Source organism: Phoenix dactylifera, chromosome 2 (assembly GCF_051530095.1).
Source record: "Phoenix dactylifera cultivar Ajwa chromosome 2, Ajwa_hap1_PhDact_Kaust_v1.1, whole genome shotgun sequence".
In the NCBI taxonomy this organism is placed as follows: Eukaryota; Viridiplantae; Streptophyta; class Magnoliopsida; order Arecales; family Arecaceae; genus Phoenix; species Phoenix dactylifera.
In genome coordinates this window covers 57436591-57458541 of record NC_143191.1, presented here as the reverse complement: position 1 = coordinate 57458541, position 21951 = coordinate 57436591, and the positions used below count along the sequence as shown (strand labels likewise).

Genomic DNA, 21951 nt, shown 5'->3' with positions numbered 1-21951 from the left:
CAATACCATTTGGTGGGTTTGCTTCATCCGCATTCAATTTGTAGGACAGCGGTTCAAATTCCACCCAAGGCCACAACGTAAGCGAACCAGTACTCGCACTCTCGATGGTAATGGCGTGGCCGCGGGCCTAAACTTTCGGACTTTCTTCGCTCGAGTTGGAACTCGGACCCTTGCCTTTTTTGGCAGATTAAAAGATCATTTAGATCCCGCACATAGTGCGATAAAAAGAAGAAAAAAAATACAGCTACAGATAAGCCTTTTAAATATTAAAAAAAATATAAAAGAAAAAAAATAAAGACAGCTGCCGAATCTCTTTTATATAAGTTGGTTCCATTGGCCTGCAAGAAAAAAAAAAAAGAAAAAGGTTTTAATTGATCACCCAGTAAAGTTTTAGTTGATAGGGAAAGCCCAAAATGATAATCTGAATACAAACCTAACCCTGATCCAATCTCATCTTCTCCAAGGAGCTTGGTTGTATCTTTGCCCAGAAGAAGAATATATCTTCCTACATGCTTGCGGCCGTTGGATCATCCCCATTGTGCTTTGAGATTTGTGCAATTGTCACGGTGCAATCAGCAAGATAGGGTGGTGGTGGTGGGTCCCACTTTCACCCTCAGCATTGTTGCTACTCTCTATTGACATGGCCACTATGGCAATTAGGGGTAGCAAAATATGACCCGACCCGCCAACCCGACTTATGTTCGACCCGGCATAAACAGGTTTGGGTTTGGCCTAAACAGATTTGGGTCATAAACAGGTTGGCCCGTTTAACCTATTTATTAATTGAGTCGGATACATATTTTAGATGTCTGATCCGTTTAACCCGTATAACCTGTTTAACTGTTGGGCTGATAGATAAGTGCCACAAAACAAGGCTTACAAGACAAGGCCCAGGGCCGGCCCAACTCCCCACCGCATCCCGCATCGCACTTCGCCTCGGCCCCTTGGCCTGATTTCACCTCGAGGGCACGAGCGACTTGTCCTTACTCCTTAGGGCTTCCCTCAGTGTCCCTCTCCCCTCTCCTCTCTAGCTCTCCTTCGGATTCTTCGCCTGGCGCCGCCCGAGCTCTCTTCCCTCAATGTGACTTCGAGCACTGGCTATCGTCATTGAGCCTCCCGATCCCAGTCTCACCCGGGACGAGATCATCGACGGCTACATCAAGAGATTCAAGACCCTCGCAGCCTCACTTAGGTCCTCGGAAGGTTAGGGACCGCATGTCAAGGGAGTGGAGAGAAAAAGAGACAGGAAAAAAAGGCCATGGCTCCAGCGGTGGCGGCAGCCGATCTTGCTCTCGAATCACTTCCTTGCCGAACTCGATCTTTCCATCTCCGCTGTCGTTGATCTCGGCCTCACCCTCTCCACTGAGATCCAAGGATTGCCGCCCCTGACCTCGTCGTTGTTGACTTCAGAGGCGCCCTCTCAATCGGTATGCCTCACTCCCTCTATCCTTTCCCACCCCACAAACCCCACCACCAAACCCTCCTCCAGCGCCACCACTACTAGTCCATCCCCCTCAAGCCTTAAGCCTTGAGCCAGGCCTAATCTATCGAAGCAGGCACCCTCTCTCTCTCTTGCCAAAGCCCCAACCTCTCGACATCTCTCTTTTGCCGAAAGGAACCCAAGGTCCCTAACCCCCCACCTCTCTCTCTCTCCGTCGAACCCTCCCACCTCTCTCTCTCTCTCTCTCCATTGAACCCTCCCACCTCTCTCTCTCTCCATCGAATTCTCCCAACCTCTCCACATTTCTCTCTTGCCGAAAGAAACCCCAAGGTCCCCAACCCCCCCACTTCTCTCTCTCTCCGTCGAACCCCCCACCTCTCTCTCTCTCTTGCTAGAAGGAATCCCACCCTCCCATGATCCCATCTCTCTCTCTTACCGGAAGGAACCTCTCTCTCCATTTGGTTAAACGGGTCAGAAAAGCAAACCCGACCTGTTTCATCCACCTGTTTCTTAAACAATTTAAATGAGTCAGGTCGGATTACCAGTTTAATAAACAGGTCAGGTTCAGGTTTATACTTTTCTGACCCGTTTAACATCTGACCTGACTCATTTATATCTGACCCGACCCGATTGCCACCCTCAGTGGCAATGGCCATAGCCATAGATCCGAACCTCGAGAGACCCTAGAAAACCCTAGATAGATGATTAGCATTTCGGAATTCTAGATTAGTGTTACAATGCTTTGAAATCGAGGGAAAAAAACGGGATCAGAATTTAGTGGGAAGATTTAGGGGCGATTGGGGAAGGATACGAGGAAATTTGTCAAAATTTAGGATAATTTTCCTCTCTCTCTCTCTCTCTCTCTCTCTCTCTCTCTCTCTCTCTCTCTCTCTCTCTCTCTCAAGTTTCTCCTCTTTTCAAGCTACTACACGAATGCAGTACGTTTGGCACAATGAGCCTCCGTGGCCAATTTGATAAAGCTAATCCGTCGGACCCGATCCACTTTGAACTGGTTTAATAACCAGTTTATTCATTTAAATCAAGTTGGGCCAGTTTAGTTATGTGATTAAGGTATAGTGTGATAATGTTTTAATGATTTTGTAATTTTTCTATTTTGTGAAATTAGTGTAGTTGTTAGTTAAATAGGAGGCAAATTAGGTGCCTATGAAAGTCTTTTTTTTGAAGATTAAAATTTCACAATGGATTAATGAAGTTGCATATTGGCTTGGTTTAATAATTTCAAATTTGTAGTGTTTGAGGATGGATTAGTTTCCTTCAAGATTACTTAGCATCTTCCTAAAAGATCCAAAAATCTACTAAACTTCATGAAATCCAAGGACCCTTGCAAACTACATGGAGACTCTGCCCTTTTGGGATCATGCATCATATGTAAAAGCAAAACCTACCAGTTGGAATCTAGTACTTCTCTTATGAATAAGGTATTATTAGAAGTCCATTCTTGTTATTAAGATGGAAGGTTTTGAAGAAGAGGCCATGTTGCTAAGCTATTGATACCAATATCATCAATAACAACCAACTAAAATATTTACTAATGCAAGTGAACTGAAGCCTGTCTTATTGGTAACATCTTTTGCTTAGCAACTAGAAGTTCTTGCATTGATTCTTAGGAGATGCATCTTTGCTAATCTTGACTTAGATAATTATAGTGTAATTAGGTCTCTTCTTTTCTTTTGGAAAAAGAAAAAACATACTTATCAGAGGATCTACAATCTTTTTCTCTTCATACTGAAAGTTCTCCTCACATTTTTACTCCTATAACACAATTTCAAAGGTGAGGCTTAATGAGATTCACATAGTATTGTCAAACATCCTTACCATCAAATATCTTTTTTGCTCAAGTAATGCATCCCGTAATAAGTAGGAAGAATAACAAAATAAAAAAAAAGAAAAAAATAACGAGAGCACACAATATTTATGTGGTTCAATCTTTTGACCTATATCCATAGATAGAGAATATAAAAGCTTCACTATAAAAACATAAAAATGGAGATTATATAGTACAAGATTACCTTACAAACTCTAATTCCCAATTCACTCGATTTCTAGGATGCCCAATTGCTATCTTCCCATGGGGTTACAAAAAATATATATAACAGAATAAACTGATTTAGAGTTAAACTAGTATTTCTACAATAATCAGCTTAAATTAATATATAATTGGTGTCCTAAGCTGACGTAGATTTGAACTAATATCCTAAGTTGACATTCTAGAACTGATGTGGATTTGAACTTCTAGTTATTGTAAATTTATGACATGCTTGGCAATGCACCACATGCCAAATAATAAGGCGCAATCCTTTGAGTTGCAGCTTTGGATGGCATAGCCTCTTTGCCACAAATAATAAAACAATGAATGACCAACTAAATATCTTAAAAATTGTTATAAAACAGATGATGGATATGGAATATAAAATCATTGTTGCCATTTTTAAAATGCACAAAATTTTTCTTGATGGCTGATTGTAGCCGGTTCAACTTTTATTAGGCCTCTGTTTTTTTCCTGGGGCTTGACCTCCCTCTCTCTTTATATATTGGAAAAAAAAAGAAATGGAGTTTCCATTATCTATTTTATATACAAAAGCACCAATAACTTTTATCAAGATGAAATCCGAGCCATTAAATTCTTTTGATTTAACAAAATCATTGGATTCGGCCGTCGCTTTTCTTGAATCTTGAGATCCAGCGAGGACAGGTGGATTTGAGCCCGTAGCCTGTTTATTGAGTTATATCTGTTAAAAAAAATCGGATCCGTTAAATTTAATTGAAAGCGTCTGAACCGTTTAACCATGCTGATAAGCTAATATTGCCCAATCCCGATTCGACTTCGGTGATGGCCTCCGCTTTGCCTCTGGCTTGATTGGTATGGAAGTTATCGCAATAGAGTCGGTGGTTTCGTCCGTTTCCCTTCTTGGCTGTTGCTGGCATTCCTCTGATTGCTTGATTAGAAAGAAACGACACGGTTTTTAAGGAAGAGGAACTCAGCGTATTAGAACTTACAAGTATGACACTGGTGGGGAAGTACATTGGAAATTCTCTACATGGTCTCCCCCTTAACATATCCAATTTATCTTGTTGTGTCAAACTTTCATTTAGCTCTATCACTTATCTAAACAATCTTTTCTTTGACTATTTCTTTTTTTTAAGAAAAAACTCAAAAGTGTTAGATACGGATTATCCTTTTTGGATTTCCTTCGAGCTCATCGATCTCGAGTTGAAGGGTAGAAATTTTAGCTGGAGTAATGGTAGAGAACAGCCGGCGCTTGCCTGACAGGACCGTTTTCTGATGTCTCAGGAGTGGGAAGATTTGTTCCCAGCCACCATGCAGAATGCACTTACTTCCCATTACTTTTAACTGCCTCTTACAGTTCAGTCCATCAAGAATTTTTTAGATTCAAGAATTGGTGGCTGAAAGAAATGGATTTGGATGATGTGGTTTCTTGCAGCTGGGAGATTGTTGCAAACGCCTCCTGCGGCAAAATAGGTGGAGAACTTACGGAGGATGAGAGCTGCACTCAAAGTGGGCGGCTTCTTCAAAAAAAAATCAGGAATCGAGAATTGACATTGAAGCTGCTTTATGAACTTGATGTTCTGATTCTGAACAGGAAAGAAGAATATGTTGACCTCACCCCAGTCAAATAGATTCTAGGAGATATCTGAGATCTTGTCTTGATGACTTATATGAAAAGGAAGAGATTTTCTGGTATCAGGAGATCCAAGGTGCACTGGCTCAAGTAGGGTGATCGTAACACTGCACACTTCCACAAGGTAGCTCTTTGGCAGCAAGTTTTATCATTCCAAATCAAGAACTGGTCCTTCTCCAGGATTTTCACAATAAGAAACTTGACCTCTGCCTTTATCACCCTTGTTTCGAAGAAAGAAGGCACTCACTCTCATGGAAAGAGACTATAGACCTATCAGCCTCCTAAACAGCCTGTATAAACTCATTTCTAAGATGCTTGCAAGAAGGCTTGCACCTTTTCTCCCCCTTCTGATCGATGAGTCCCAGTCAACTTTTGTTAAAGGCCGATCCATAATTGAGAACTTCCTCTTCGCACACGAAATGTTGACACGCTATAATTTGGAGAGACATTGGCAAAAATCAATCTGAGTTTTGGAATTGCACAAGATTTCAGCTAGGAGATGGACAATGTATAGGCTCTTGAACAAGGGGGCAGTTTGAGCCTTATTGAAGGTATTGGTGGCAAGCCTTGCTTCAGTGGTATCAAAAGCCTCGATTGTGCTGATGATACGCTTCTATTTTGCTCTAGATGGTCGAAAAGCCTTAAAGGTGCCTTTTGTGGGGCAAAACCGTGCGTTGGGAAGAAACTATGAAACCCCCTTCAAAGCGGACAATACCTCTGAGGAGAAGCTGTGTTCTCCGCTGTCTGAGACCGGTGGGGACGAGGTCGGAGGGCGGCCGATCTCCCCGTAGTGCTGGATGCGCGGGCCGGAGGCCGATCTTCCTTGATCTCATCAGCTTCCATTTTGCTCTGGATGGTTGGCAAGCCTTCTTGCGGTTAAAGCTATACTTCTGGCGTTTGAAAGAGCTTCGGGGTTGAAAGTTAATTTCAGCAAAAGCATGATCCTTTGTCTTAATATGGGAGATGAGGAGGCTACTAATTTTGCTTTGATAATGAACTGCAAGATTTGTTCTCTTCCGTTCACCTATTTGGGCTTTTCTTTGTTTGATAAAAAGCTACCTAAGCACTGTTGGATGCCGTTACTCGAAAAATTGAGTACTAGGCTTGCAACTTGGAAAGGAAAACTACCCTCTTGGGCTGGATGGATCGCTTTGATTAATGTGGTGCTCTTGGCATTGCCTTCCCACCTTATATCGATCTTTGAATTGCCGAGGTGGATTGCTCACAAGATTGACCAATTGAGGAGGGCTTCTTACGGAAAGGAAGAGAGAGTATAAGTTTGGCACTTGTTTCTCCTGGGTTCCATCATCAATTGTCTCTTTGTTCTCTACTTCCTCTGCAAAGACAGATAAAGAAATAAAGCGGTCGGTGCCAGTACAATTATTAATTTGGCAATTAGCCAAAATGCAAGTATAGCTACCTGCAATTTCAACATGTGGAGAAATAGATGGCTGTCGATCATCTTGTGGAAGCTGGAGTTGAGGGCATCGTTCTATTCTTAAGATTTTTGTGAAGAAAAGGCAATTCACCCCTTCCACCCGTTCGAGCTTAGGGCAATTCATAAGCTGCAGCTCCTCAAATGCATCTAGGTTCTCCTGTGCCAATCGCAAAAATGTTAGATCCTCACAATTATCAACCACCAAAGACTTGAGCGTGGATGGGAGCAGATAAGATGGCAGACAATGGATTCTAGGACAGTCCTTTATGACCAAGCTTCGAAGAGATGTGAGCCGTGGCAGGGAAATTAGTGGTGGGATGTCCGTGCAACCCCATATGGTCAGCTCTTCAAGTATGGGTATGGAGTCTCTTCGCAGAAAGAATCTCCAATGATTACCGAAATAAAGATGCTCAATGGATGTCAAATCGTCAAACCCATGCATTACGTTCTCCCATGTGTTCGATGTAGTGAGCTTGTTGCCTGAAGCAACCTGGTACATTAGCAAAAGAGAATAAGAGAACTCTGTTGGTGCATGAGTTTTATATAGAAGATTTAAAACAAACAATTTGAGAATGTGCGATTGTTTAAGTCTTCAAGTGATCAATTGGAGCACTTCAAATTTAGGATGGAGGGTACCTCAATGCAGTTGATTCTTTGTATTTGGCACCAGTTACTCAATCGAGGGCAATCAACAATTTCCACTTCGTCAGGCATTGATGAGAGCGGATCTTCTGCCATGATCTGAAGTCTAGCACAATCTCTTATACTTAATTTATTGAGAGAAGCAAGGTATTGCATCCCCCTCAATGATGTCAACTGCTGGCACTCCTCAATATGCACATATCGAACATTGGGTTAGTAGTCCTTCCTCTGATAAGAGCCGGAGTTGAGGACAATTGTATATCTTCAGATCTTTAAGCGAGTGGAGATGATGCAGCCCTGCTATGGATGTGAGTTGCCGACAACCAGAAATGTGCACCCTCTTAAGCATGGATTTTGATATGGGTGTGTCCAGATGTCCAAAAGATTCATGAATGTATAGAGCAAGAGATCTTATTTTTTCACAATTCCTTACAGTGATTTCTTTAAGTGATGCAAAGGAGAAAGGATCTTCCACCCATTCTGGAAACTTGGAACCACCATACCCTTGTATAGACAAAATTTGGAGGTTGGCGTGAGGTTGGAGATACTCGAGCATGGCTTCCTCCCTTTTTTCATCCATTGGGACATCCTTATTTTTCTCTGAAAAAGCTTCTAGATGTAGTAATTTGTCATGATGTGGATCATTTTTGCAATCGATCGCATTCCAATATAGAAACAACTCCTTAAGTTTATGCTTATGTTTAAGACCGGCATCCCTGGCATCCTCTATGTTGACCACGTTCCTGAGCCCTGAGATGATGAGAGTTTGGAGGTTCACCAAGCCCTTTAGCACTCCTCCTATCCCACCTTGCACCTTATAACATCCAAGAAAGCTCCGAAGATTTGTTAGTTTTCCGATCCCAGCTGGCAAGCAGAGAATTTGCCGGTTCGCAATTTGTAGGTGGTGGAGGCTAGTAAGGCTTCCTATGCCACTGGGAAACTCTTGAAGCCTTGTGCACCCTTCAATAACCAACATCTGCAGATTGCGGAGCTGACAAACTGTTCCAGGCAGCCTTTTAATACAATATGTGTGTAGTTCAAAGTATCATAGGTTGGTAAGGTTGCCTAGGCTATCTGGTAACTCTGCAAGATTCCAACCATCAAGTACCAATGTCTGTAGATGATAAAGGAGGCATACTGATTCAGGGACCTTTCTAATATTGTCGGATGTGATACGTAAGTATCGTAGGTTGGTAAGGTTGCCTAGGCTATCTGGTAACTCTGCAAGATTCCAACCATCAAGTACCAATGTCTGTAGGTGATAAAGGAGGTATATTGATTTAGGCAACTTGTCAATTTTCTTGGATGTGATATGTAAGTTTCGTAGGTTGGTAAGGTTGCCTAGGCCATTTGGTAACTCTGCAAGATTCTCGCAATCAAGTACCAATATCTGTGGGTGATAAAGGAGGCATATTGATTTAGAGAGCTTCTCAATTTCGTTGGATGTGATTCGTAAGTAGCACAGGTGCTTCAGATTATCGAGTAAATCTGGGATCTCATCTTTTCTTTCCCAACAAAACTGTAGAGTCCGTAGTAGCGGCAGATTCTTGATTATTTCTGAAATTGCTGTTGGAAATCCAGACGAAGGATGCCATATTAACAAGCTCCGTAAGGTGCTGAAATTATACGAGTGTAGTGATTTCACAAATTCCTCTGCATCATTCGTGAATAAATGGCGAACCTCATCGGGGACACCAGGTAGCTTCTTATCCACAATTGCCCAGCACTCATTTCCTGCAATAGATTTCGCTAGATCATGTATCATATCATGCATCTTAAAATTAGACCAATGAGAATCGAAGAACGATCTTCTCTGTAAGTCAATGAAGTATTCATTGCCAATGTCTTCCAGTCTTCTTGTACCTCGAGATGTTTGGATGTAACCTTGCGCCATCCACAATCGGACTAATTCATCTTTGTCAAACTCATAATCCTTTGGAAACATAGAACAATAAACGAAACAAGGTTTTAGATGTGCTGGCATGCGGCTATAGCTTAATCTAAGAGCTGGCAAAATCTCATTAATATTCTCGTCGACTTCCCATATATCACTTTGTATGACATCCATCCAGCTATCTTCATCTGCCGTGTATCTCAGAAGGCTTCCTATTGTCTTCACAGCCAATGGTAAACCGGAACACTTCCTGACAATCTGCTTACCCATATCCGCCAAGCGTGGTTGTTCTTCAGGGTCTCGACCACCGAATGCATAATGTCTGAATAATGACCAAGACTGCTCTGGAGACAAGCAGCCAGGATGATAAGGACACACTGTCTGCATGATCTCAGCGATCGAATCATTCCTACAGGTCATGATAATTCTCACCATTTTTGCACCAACGAAGGGGCTTCTTAGGGACTCCCAACGGCTTTGCTGATCATTCCAGACGTCGTCGAGCACGAGCAACACTCTCTGCACCCTCGCCACTTTCTTAAGAGTACCTTGAAGTGTGCTTAGTTGTGTAAGATTACATGAACTTAGAGTAAGAGACTCAATGATGGCCTTTGTTAGCCTTGGAACATCGAAATCATTGGATACACAAACCCATCCAGTTAGATTGAAATATTGTTTTACCTTGGGGTCGTTGTAGACCAGCTGGGCGATGGTGGTTTTTCCCAGTCCCCCCATTCCAACAATCGGAATGACGGAGACACCATTTTCCCCACCCTCGGAAAACAGCAAATCAATTACTTTCTGCTTGTCGTCTTCCCTTCCATAAATACTCGACTCGTCCATCATGTGGCTGGTTGGTGCGGGGTATGGAGCTTCGAGGACCCGTCGCTTTCCATCTTCCTCTCTTAAACGGAGGCGTTCCCGATCCTGAGATATCTCATCGAACCTCTCCCTGATGTCCCTGATTCTATCCCCCATGCCGTCCGGAATTGAAACCTGTTGGAGTTTTAAATTTATCAAAATATTTAATTTTTTTTAAAAAAATAAACCAGCCTTACCACATACCTCTTCCTGATCGTCCCCTACCCCTCGCTTCTCATTGAGGGAAGCTCGGCCTTCCACTTGGGCTCGCAGTACCTCGTACTGGTACTCGTCCAGCACGTCATCTGCTTCATAAGCCACTGCTTTAAGCTCCTTCAGCCAGAGCTTGACGGATTCCTCTCGTATCTCCCTCTCCTCCGCGTCATGGAGCACTGCTTGGATCCTCTTTAATGTTCTCTCCAGCTTCTTCAGCTCTTTCAGGACGCTGCTGCGTGGATCCGATGATGAAGACGGCAAGACTGCCGATCTCTGAGCAAAGCCCAGTACTTGGCTGGTTTTTGATAGGATGGAAGAGAGGAAAGCGCTCGCCGTTGCACAACCTCGGTTTCCTCTTTGCTCTGCTCGGATCAGGCACGGCAAAGAAGGAAGAGGGGTTTGACTTTCCTTCTCGCCTCCTCCTTATCTCGTTCGCGGAAAGAGTGAGCCGGGGTCAAGTCAATGACGAGCAAGGCAGAGACCTCGTTCACTTGGCATGCTTCCGTCCACACATTTCAGCTTTCTAAAGCCAAGCAAAAAAATCTTACCAAAAAAAAAACACGCACACAACAAAACAAACAAACGAAAAAAAGATTTCCCACCCACTAATTAAAAAGAAAACAAAAATCAAAAGAAACAGAAATAAACGAAAAGTCAAAAGAAAGAAAAAAAAAAAGTTGAGATGTATGCCCACGACCATCGGACCATCTTTATTTCACTCTGAGATGTGTATTGGTAGATGAATGTTGACATTTGTGATCTATACAATGGATAATCCAGCAGCCGATGTGATGCAGGATAGATATTCACCGCTGGGCTGGAGCGTTTGGAGGAGTGCTTGGACGCGGAAGATTCCAGGAAATCCGGAATAGATGGCGATGGGATGAAGGCGCTGCTCGTGGAGTTTGATCGTGGTTGAAACCCAGCTGTGGATGATGCCGATGCTAAGGAAGAGTCCTTCTGAATCTGAAATTATGTTTTGTTTGAGTCCAGTCAAGAGTCCTTGTTTTGTTGCTGAATTAAGTCATGTTTTGGTTTTGAATTAAGTCGGGATTAGGAGTCCTTGTTGGTTTAGAATTGGTTTTAAGTTGGGTCGGGTTTGGTTTACTTTTATTTCTGAATTTTGGTTGAATCCCGGTTGGAGTAGGAGTCTGTTTTTTATTTCTGAATGCTAATTGAATCCCATTGAAGTGGGTTTCTTTGTTTTGTTTGGGTTAAAAGGGTTAGGGTTGTGTAGCCCATATAGGGCATTGTTAAAGACCTTAGGCCTTCTTCACATTCTTTGTTTTTTGAGCTGTCAATAGAAAGGAAAAAAAACTCTGTTTCGGGAATTTGCAGAACCTCTGTTTGAGGCCTGTTGCAGGTTCAGCTGTGGCTGAATCTTTATCCCACGCTTCCCTCCGCATCACGATGGGTGCAAAGGAATGTGCATCAATCTTTGATGCGAAGGGCACAATCCTGACGCCTTCATGAAACGAGAAGAAAAAAAATTTCAAATATAGCAATAAGCTTTTTTTTCAGTAAATCTAGATTGGGCTTTGCACAAGCTCTATACCTATCTTCTATATCGAAGGTGAGAGAAAATTTGACCCCTCTCCAAAATTCAGAAAAATTAGAAAGAAATTCATAGAAAAATCTGCTCTTCTCAATAAAAGGGGAAAAAGGAATGCTCTTCAAAAAAATCACTTCAAAAATGAAAAATAAAAAAAAAAAATCATTCACAGCATGACTCTTCAAAAAAAAATCCGTTCTTAATATTTCTCTTCAAAAAGCCAATCCATATATCGAGAAAGCTCATACAGAAATTGCAGCATTAACTGAAATAGTTGAGCCATTAGAGGTTCATCCTGCCACTATGGGTGCTGCCGCTGATGAAGATGATGCTGATCTTGATTTCCTGGATGATGATTTAAGTGATTAGGTAATATTTCTGGCTCATTACTTTTAAATGAATTGTCTTAGAAAAGGAGCTTCACAGTAACCAGTTATTAGTTGTAAATTAATTGTCCTAGAAGAGGAGATACAAGGAACCAGCTATAGCCTGTTTTAATTGTTCTGTAAAATGAGTCCGCTGATGCAATTTGTCATGTAATTTGTGGGTAAAAAGGTTAAGATATTCATGAAAATGAATTTAAGTATCTGTGCTTGTCGCTGTTGTTCGTGTCTTCTTCTGTTTTAGATGGTCAATTGGGAGATACTGAAGCTTTGCGGCTCTTAGCACATCCTCCTTGTGTGCTTGGCCTAAAAATTGAGCCTATAGGTAGCATCTTTATACCCCAACTTTCATAGTGTGTTTGCCGTATGTTGAAGATAAAAGGTCCCTGGTATATCATCTACTTTGAGGAACGCCATGACAACCATCGGATGTCATGAACTTTGTTTTGCGACTCAATTATAAGGAGCTCCCTTGAATTCCAACTTTAATTCTTCTCAGGGTAATAAGTCCTGAAACACGGAGTCAACAATAGTTTAAAATAAAACATATGCAATTTATTTTTTGAGTGTCAAATGCAAGTAATTTATTTGGCTGTTGCACACTGTATTTGGGTTCTGCATCAAGATTATCAGAATTTCCATTGACATATCCTGCCTCAATTCCGGATAAAGGCTGCCTTGGATTGATTTGAATTGAGTTTCTCTATGTTTGCTACATTTTACATTTCGGCCTTTCCATTGAATTGATAAGGAACTCTCGTCCATTGGGATTTCTCAGAAAAGAAGGTCATTGCATATATTGTGTATGAAGAAGAGGTCTAACTGGTAAATTTGTGGGCTAAGAACAATCATTTGATACACAATATGCACAAAGACGGACGGATTCAGCCGCAGTTTTTGAGCAGAGATTTAGAATAAGTAGGCTGCTTCTTTTTTTTCTTTTTCTTTTTTCTTTAAGGACAAGGATTGAGGGGCTAAGGGAGGCCCCTCCCACCATTCAATTACAGAGAGAAAGATGAGAGTATAAAGCATAAGGAATAAACAAGAAAGACATGGAAGAAAAGGGACTTAAACGAAGCAGAGAAGAGAACTTTCTTGACACCAAATCATTTTGGACAATCGACTTGCATTGTATTCACCGAAGTGAGAAGCCCATGATCTTATTAGTTTGTTAGTTGATCCATCACGTCATGATACATTCTTAAATTTTAGATTGTGCACATTTTCTGATTTTCCTATAATTACTCTTAAGTGCCAAAGGAAGCGACTTTTTGTACATTTTTGTTTAATTGCCTGGTGTTGGAATGGTTGTAATGAGATGTGGGAATGGCCCGGAGGGGAGTATAGTCTGCAAACAGATTCACGGCATGGTATGTTGCTTCTAAAGTTTTGTTCTTTAGAAGCCGGTTCTTATGGGAAGAAGTGAGCACAAATGAAGTTGATTTGTTGTACATGCTTGAGGAACAAACTCCTATCAAGGATTGTGAAGATTTTGGCTACCAAGTATCAGATATTGGAGGCATACTTTTCTACTAGTAGATGTTGGCTTGTTTTTATTGAGATTGTACTGAACTCTATGTAACTAGGGTGAGTGAAATTAAAACAATACCAACAAAGATTTGGAGGAAATTAGAGAATCTTCACACCTCAAGAGGAGGCGCATGTTACAGTTCAGGTTGGATTCTAATGAGGAACATAAGGCCACCCAATCCATGAATCCATCACTGCATTTTTGAGCGTCTGAGTCACGGGATGGCTTCTTTTCAGGAAAATTCTTGCATTTTGTTGATTCCATAAATTCCAATAAATGGTCAAGAATGACTGATCCCATCCTCTCTTGAAGCGTCTTTTTTTATTCTCATCGATCTACAAGACATCCAAAAGAAAAATAGGGATGAAGAATGATCTTTAATTGTCAGACAATCTTGACCATGAACCAAATACTCTTGCTATAAGAGCTATGTAGGAACAAATGGCTCGCTGTCTCATCAGCTACACCATAGTGGGAACACAAGTAAGAAACTTGCCATCCCTTTATTCTGAGAACGTCTACTGTATGTAATCAGTTTTTGAGCGACAACCAAGAGAAGATTTTGATTTTTCAGGTGCATTCACTTTCCACATGGCACTATAATATGGGCAGAGAACACCACCATTGTTAATGAAACGATAAAAGGATCTCATTGAGTATGTTCGGCCTACTGTGGGTCTCCATAATGGTTTATCCTCATACCTTCAGGATGCACTGAGTGCAGCAGTTCATATAAGATTTCAAGCTCCTTTGTTTTGCTTAGAGGCAGTTGCAACACGATAGATAAATTCCCATCTCAGAAACCTCGACTTCATTAGCGAAGCCACAGATACATTATGTTTTACAGCAACTAAATACAGAAGGTCAGAGTTTTGCAAACTCTATAGTTGGATGCGAATTACAAAGCTCCATGTCTCTGCATATGCGCGACCACATGCATCATGGAAGCCATACTCTAGTTTTCTAAGATCATAAAGTGCAGCACTTACATTTGGAAGATCATAAAGTATGTCGAGCCCTAGGGATTTAGATTTACTTTAAAAAAAAACTCCAGTGTTCATGCAAATATCCAACACAACTAATATAACAATAATACAACTGTAACGAATTTGCCAACCATTCCTTGCATAACTCACAGCATTCCACCAAGAAAGTCTTCACTTCAAATCCATTCTTGAGGAGGTAATTGTACATTGACAGCAACAACGTCTCACATAGCCTAAAGCTCCTTGTCTGCCCACTGGAAATGGAAGAATGCAGAATTAGAACCATAAGTATGACCCCTTCATTGGTTTCTCTTTCTAGTTATGTGCTTATCTTTGTATCTCACAAATTATGTGCTTTTACATAAAATAAGCACCTAGAGAAATTTTCTCTTTTTGGTCATAAGAAAACAACAAGAAAACTCCAAGAAGAAAAAGAAAAAGAAAAACCAGCTAGAGAAACATTGAAGGGCTTCCCAGGAAGCCAGGAAAAGGGTATGGAGACTAGAATTTCATCTTCAAGAATCAATATCCCGGACACACATACTTTAGATGGTTTCTTGTACATTCATTTGTATTTTTTTTTTTCTTTGAGAGAAAACATACATTTTTATCTTTTACATCACAGGAGCCTTCCATTTATTTTTGCTTAGATGGCATGACTACTTAGTGTTTTTTTCCCTCAAGACTAGTAGAGGCTAGTCTAACTCCTCACTTTTTCCACTCTATACAACCTTGGGGGCTGACTCCAACCAGAATCGAACTCTTGACTTCTTGCCCAAATGGCAAGAGATGATGCTAGCTGAGCAAGTGCTTGGCAGTACGATTGTTCAGTAATTGATCCTTAAAACTTGTCTTAGCTACTTTTCTTACCATGCGATCCTCAAATTTTTCTTATGCACCTTTGCATTGTTTATGCAGATACTTAAGAATGTTTCTCAATAGACATATCTGCATACCCAACATCGCACACAATTCATGTTATTCTACAATTTAACATCCATCCATTTCAACATTTTCCCCCCAAGAGATGCTCATCTTATTTGCTTTGGCTCTCTTTACTATGGTATAGGACATGAAGCATCAAGTCATATTTTGGTTATGACCCTCCTGATCAAATATGATCTATTTTGTAGTGACTGAATCTAATATTTGGGTAACCAAAAATTGAGACCATTCTATATGAAGCAGCCACTTAGCTAAATCAATTGGCTATATAAACGACCTTTCATTTGACCACATGTTTACATCCTCTTATCTTTATTTGTGGAGATTACTTGCACATTGTTCTGCTTAAACAGATGGCAAGTTATACCTAGAATGTCAGTCATCCTAAGACCAATCCTAAGATCCACATTTGTCAAATGTATACTTGTAGATGCATGTTAACAAATTTTGATGTGTTCTAAACTCCTGTAGCTTTGGTTATTGTATAACTTGGTAAGCTCATGTCATACTTATCATAATCATCAAGCCTTTTTACAACTATTTTGAGTCGGCTTTATGGATCCTCCTTCATCAAGTATTCTTATTTAGGGTGATCTCTGATTTTTTCCAAGTTTCTCCATATCCTAATAAACTCGTGTATTGCCCATAATTGGGATTCCTTATCATGGTTGTACAATGTTCTTAAGCTTGTGAAACTCAGCTAAATCAATATATCATATCATATTATTGATTGGTAGATTCTATCACTTACCATGAACATCTAGCCACTCAGATTGGATTAGGTGCTTGCGGTGTTTTGAACTACTAATAGTTCCTTATGAATGGGTTCAAAGAATGCATTCAATTCCAGACCTTTATATAAGCATGTTAAAATTAAGGCCCATGCATACGCCTGTATATGTGTTATGACCCAAAAAAATGATTTCTTGTGTTATCATCAATTTCCAAGATATAAGACATAGCAAGTAGCAATCAATAGCTACAACTCTTGTCTTATAAACCTTACTTTTCAACAATGACAACCACAATAGTGGAGAAACCATACCTGAAGATGCTTGTGGCCTGAACGCACTGCCTTACAGGTGCTATCTGGTATGATCATTTACGAATTGATGCCAAGATTTTTCCAAAAAAAAATTAAAATAATTAGTGCCAAGATAATGCCAATAAACAAACAATCAAGTTGGAGAAGAAACTAATTTTGTATTTAACACATTATACATTTTAGGAAGATGACAGCAATTTGGTTAATGTTGACAAAGATTTAGATATCTGTGCCCATACCCTTGCGAGACACCTACCGACGCAATGTGTGCGCCATGCCAGCACATGTACAATTTTGTATCAAAACAAAGAGAATAAAAAATTAAAATCCTTATTAGTTAAAAAAAATTCAAAATAGATTTAAATTAATTTGGCAATTAGCCAAAATGCAAGTATAGCTACCTGCAATTTTGACATATGGAGGAACAGATGGCAGTCGATCATCTTGTGGAAGCTGGAGTTGAGGGCATCGTTCTATTTTTAAGATTTTTGGGAAGAAAAGAGAATCAGATAAGCGTGGATGGGAGCAGATAAGCATGACTATCAACCCGGATCTCAGCTTCTTGCCTGAAGCGACCTGGTACATGAGCAAAAGAGAATCAGAGAACTCTATTAGTGCATGGGTTTCATACAGAAGATTTAAAACAAACAAATAGAGAATGTACGATCGTCTAAGACTTCAAGTAATCAATTGGAGTACTTCAAATTTAGGATGGAGGGAATGCAGTTGATATTTTGTATTTGGCCCCAGTTACTCAATCCTAGGCAATCAACAATTTCCACTTCAGGCATAGATGACAACTGATCTTCTGTCATGATCTGAAGTTTAGGACAATTTTGTATAATTAATCTTTTGAGAGAAGTAAGGTTTTGCATACCCGACAGTGATCTTAGCTGTTGGCACTCCTTAATTTGCAAATATTGAAGATTGGATGATAGTCCTTCCTCTAATAAGAGCCGGAGTTGAGGACAATTTCTAATAGTTAATGCACCAAGAGAAGTAAGATTTTGGAGCCCCGGCAGTGATATCAACTGCTGGCACTCTTCAATATGTAAATATCGAATATTGGATGGCAGTTCTTCCTCTGATAAGAGCTGGAGTTGAGGACAATCTTTTATAATTAATTTTTCGAGAGAAGTAAGGTATTGCATCCCTGGCAACGATGTCAATTGCTGGCACTCTATAATATATAGATGTTGAAGATTGGATGGCAATCCTTCCTCTGATAAAAGCCGGAGTTGAGGACAAACTCTTATATTTAAACAGTCGAGAGAAGTAAGGTTTTGCATCCCTGGCAATGATGTCAACTGCTGGCACTCCTCAATATTCAGATCTTGAAGATTAGATGGCAGTCCTTCCTCTGATAAGAATTGAAGTTGAGGACAATCATGAACATGCAGATGTGTAAGTGAGTGGAGACGATGTAGCCCTGCTATGGATGTGAGTTGCCGACAACCAGAAATGACCACCCCTTCAAGCGTGGATTTTGGTATGAGTGCATCTAATTTTCCAAGAGAGTCATGAATGTATAGAGGAAGGGAGCATATTTTTTCACAACTGATTACACGGATTTGTCTTGAAGTGATGCAAAGGAGAAAGGATCTCCCACCCATTCTGGAAACTTGGAACCACCATACCCATTTATAACCAACTTTTTGAGGTTGGCGTGAGGTTGGAGATACTCGAGCATGGCTTCCTCCCTTTCTTCATCAGGTGGGACATCCTTATTTTCCTCTGAAAAAGCTTCTAGATGTAGTAATTTGCCATCTTTCTCTGTATGATTCAGATCATAGTTGCAGTCGACCGCATTCCAATCTAGCACCATCGTGTTGAGTTTATGCTTATATTTAAGATCAGCATCCCTGGCATCCTCTATGTTGACCATGTTCCTGAGCCCTGAGATGATAAGAGTTTGGTGGTTCAGCAAGTCCTTCAGTATTCCTATCCCACCTTGCACTTTATAACATCCAAGCAAGCTCCGAAGATTTGTTAGTTTTCTGATCCTAGCTGGCAGGCAGAGAATTTGCCTTTTCGGAATTTGTAGATGGTGGAGGTTAGTAAGGTTGCCTATGCCATCGGGTAACTGTGAAAGATGCTGGCAATCAAGTACCAATGTCTGTAGGTGATAAAGGAGGCATATTGATTCAGGGAGCTTCTCAATTTTGTTGGATGTGATATGTAAGTATCGTAGGTTGGTAAGGTTGCCTTGGCTATCTGGTAACTCTACAAGTTGCGGGCAATCAAGTTCCAACGTCTGTAGGTGATAAAGGAGGCATATTGATTCAGAGAGCTTCTCAATTTTGTTGGATGTGATGCGTAAGTAGCGCAAGTGCTTCAGGTTACCAAGTAAATCTGGGATCTCATCTTCCCTTTCCCAACAAAATTCTAGAGTTCGTAAACATCTTAGTAGCAGCAGACACTTGATAAATTCTGGAATTTCTATTTGAGATCTTTTCGGAACCCATATTTTTGCTGAAAATTCAAATTGAGGCTGTATTAAGAAGGTCCGTAAGGCGCCAATATTATACGAAAGCAGTGATTTTTCAAATTCCTTTTCATCTCTCACATACAAATGGCGTAGCTCATCGGGGAGATTGGGTAGCTTCTTATCCACAATTGCCCAGCACTCATTTCCTGCAATAGATTTTGCTAGATCATGTATCATATCATGCATCTTATAAAACTTAAACCAATAGGAATCAAAGAACGATCTTCTTTGCAAGTCAATGAAATATTCATTGCCAATGTCTTCCATTCTTCTTCTATCTCCAGATGGGATGTAACCTTGCGCCATCCAGAATTGGACTAATTTATCTTTGTCGAACTGATAATCCTTTGGAAACATGGAAAATAAATGAAACAAGGTTTAAGACGTGCTGGCATGCGACTATAGCTTAATCTAAGGGCCGGCAAAATCTCATTAATATTCTCGTCGACTTCCCATACATCACTTTGTATGACATCCATCCAGCTCTTTTCGTCTGCCATGTATCTCAGAAGGCTTCCTATTGACTTCACAGCCAATGGTAAACCGGAACACTTCTCGACAATCTGCTTACCCATATCCGCCAAGCGTGGTTGTTCTTCAGGGTCTCGACCACTGAATGCATAATGTCTGAATAATGACCAAGACTGCTCTGGAGACAAGCAGCGAGGATGATAAGGATGCACTGTCTGCATGATCTCGGCGACCGAATCATTCCTACAGGTCATGATAATTCTTACTGTTTCTGCTCCAACGAAGGGGTTTCTTAAGTATTCCCAACGGCTTTGCTGATCATTCCAGACATCGTCGAGCACGAGCAACACTCTCTTATCCTTCAGCTTTTCCTTGAGAGTATCTTGAAGCGTGCTTAGTTGTGTAAGATCACATGAACTTCGAGTAAGAGACTCAATGATGGCCTTTGTTAGCCTTGGAACATCGAAATCATTGGATACACAAAGCCATCCGGTTAGATCGAAATATTCTTTTACCTTGGAGTCGTTGTAGACCAGCTGGGCAATGGTGGTTTTTCCCAGTCCCCCCTTGCCGACAATGGGAATGACGGAGACACCATTTCCCACACCCTCGGAAAACAGCAAATCAATTACCTCCTGCTTGTCACGTTCCCTTCCATAAATACTCGACTCATCCACCATGTGGCTGGTTGGTGCTGGGTATGGAGCTTCGAGGACCCGTTGCTCTCCATCTTCCTCTCTTAAACAGAGGCGTTCCCGATCCTGCGAAATCTCATGGAACCTCTCTCTAATTTTTCTGATTCTATCCCCCATGCCGTCCGGAATTGAAACCTGTTGGAGTTTTAAATTTTTTTAAAAAATTATTTTTTAAAAAAAATAAACCAGCCTTACCCCCTGAATTTTAGATGATTAAAATACTTTAAAATACTTTTTTTTCAGGCGCTTCTATCCCCCCATGCCGTCCGGAATCGAAAACACTATGTTGGAAAGAGAAGCACTTACCTCTTCCTGATCGTCCCCTTCCACTCGCTTCCTCTTGCGGGAAGCTCGACCTTCCACTTGGGCTCGCAGTACCTCGTACTGGTACTCGTCCAGCATGTCGTCTGCTTCATAAGACACTTCTTTAAGCTCCTTCAGCCAGAGCTTGACGGATTCGTCTCGTATCTCCCTCTCCTCCGCGTCATGGAGCACTGCCTTGATCCTCCTCAATGTTCTCTCCAGCTCCTTCAGATCTTCCAAGACACTGCTGCGTGGATCCGATGATGAAGACGGAGAGACTGCCCATCTGCGAACACAGCCCAGTACATGGCTGGTTTTTGATAGGATGGAAGAGAGGAAAGCGCTCGCCATTCCACAACCTCGGCTTCCTCCTTGCTCTGCTCGGATCAGACACGGCAAACAAGGAAGAGGGCTTTGGCTTTCCTTCTCGCCTCCTTATCTCGTTCGCGGGAAGACTGAGCCGGGGTCAAGTCAATGGCGAGCAAAGCAGAGACGTCGTTCCCTTGCCCTGCTTCCGTCCACACATTTCAGCTGCCTGATTGGTAGCGTTATAAAAGCCAAGCAACAAAATCTTACCAAAAAAACACGCACACACAATAAAACAAAAAAAAAAAAATTTCCCACCCACTAATTAAAAAGAAAAAAAATCAAAATAAACAGAAATAAACGAAAAGTCGAAAGAAAGAAAAAAAAGTTGAGATCTATGCCGGAGACCATCGGATCATCTTTATTTCGTTTTGAGATGTGTAATGGTGGATAAATGTTGATGTTTGCGGTACTTTAAAATCTATATAATGGATAATCCAGCCGTCGATAAGGAATGTGCATCAATCTTTGATGCGAAGGATACAATCACGACCCTTTCCTAAAACGAGAAGAAAGAAAATTTCAATTATAGCAATAAGTTTTTTCAGTAAATCTAGATTGGGCTTTGCATGATCTCCATACTTATCTTCTATACCGAAAGGAGAGAGAAAATTTGACCCCTCTCCAAAATTCAGAAAAATTAGAAAGAAATTCATAGAAAAATCTACTATTCTTAATAAAATTTATTTCTCTACGCATAAAAGGAGAAAAAGAGGAGATTAAATTAGCATGCAAAAAAAAAAAACCATGAGTTAGATTTAGTTTCTCAATGCACAAAAAAATGGGAAAAGTAAGAGTAAATTAGTGCAAAAGAAAACCCACAATTTTGTTTCTCCACGCACAAAAAAGGAAAAAAATCAAAAACCCATGAGTTGGATTCTGTTCCTCAACGCACAAGAAAAAGGGGAAAAAGGAGGAGAACACTTTAGAAAGGTCACTTCAAAAATGAAAAATAAAAAAAATTCATTTAAAGCGGGACTTTTCAAAAAGGAAAATTTTGCACAAAGTAAATTAGCATACAAAAAAAAAATC

At 40.8% G+C, this 21951-nt stretch overlaps 1 pseudogene across 1 annotated transcript; it reads right to left on the bottom strand.

Moving 5' to 3' along the window:
• Positions 1–5551: 5551 nt before the first annotated feature.
• Positions 5552–21066, bottom strand: LOC120104210 (uncharacterized; annotated as a pseudogene). The gene is made up of 10 exons (XR_016399036.1): positions 20557–21066; positions 19403–20385; positions 19167–19198; positions 18162–19068; positions 14757–14860; positions 11496–11619; positions 10143–10578; positions 7178–10073; positions 6524–7031; positions 5552–6439 (listed from the first exon to the last, which is right to left on the bottom strand). The product of XR_016399036.1 is annotated as an uncharacterized LOC120104210 (transcript).
• Between the last annotated feature and the right edge of the window lie 885 nt (positions 21067–21951).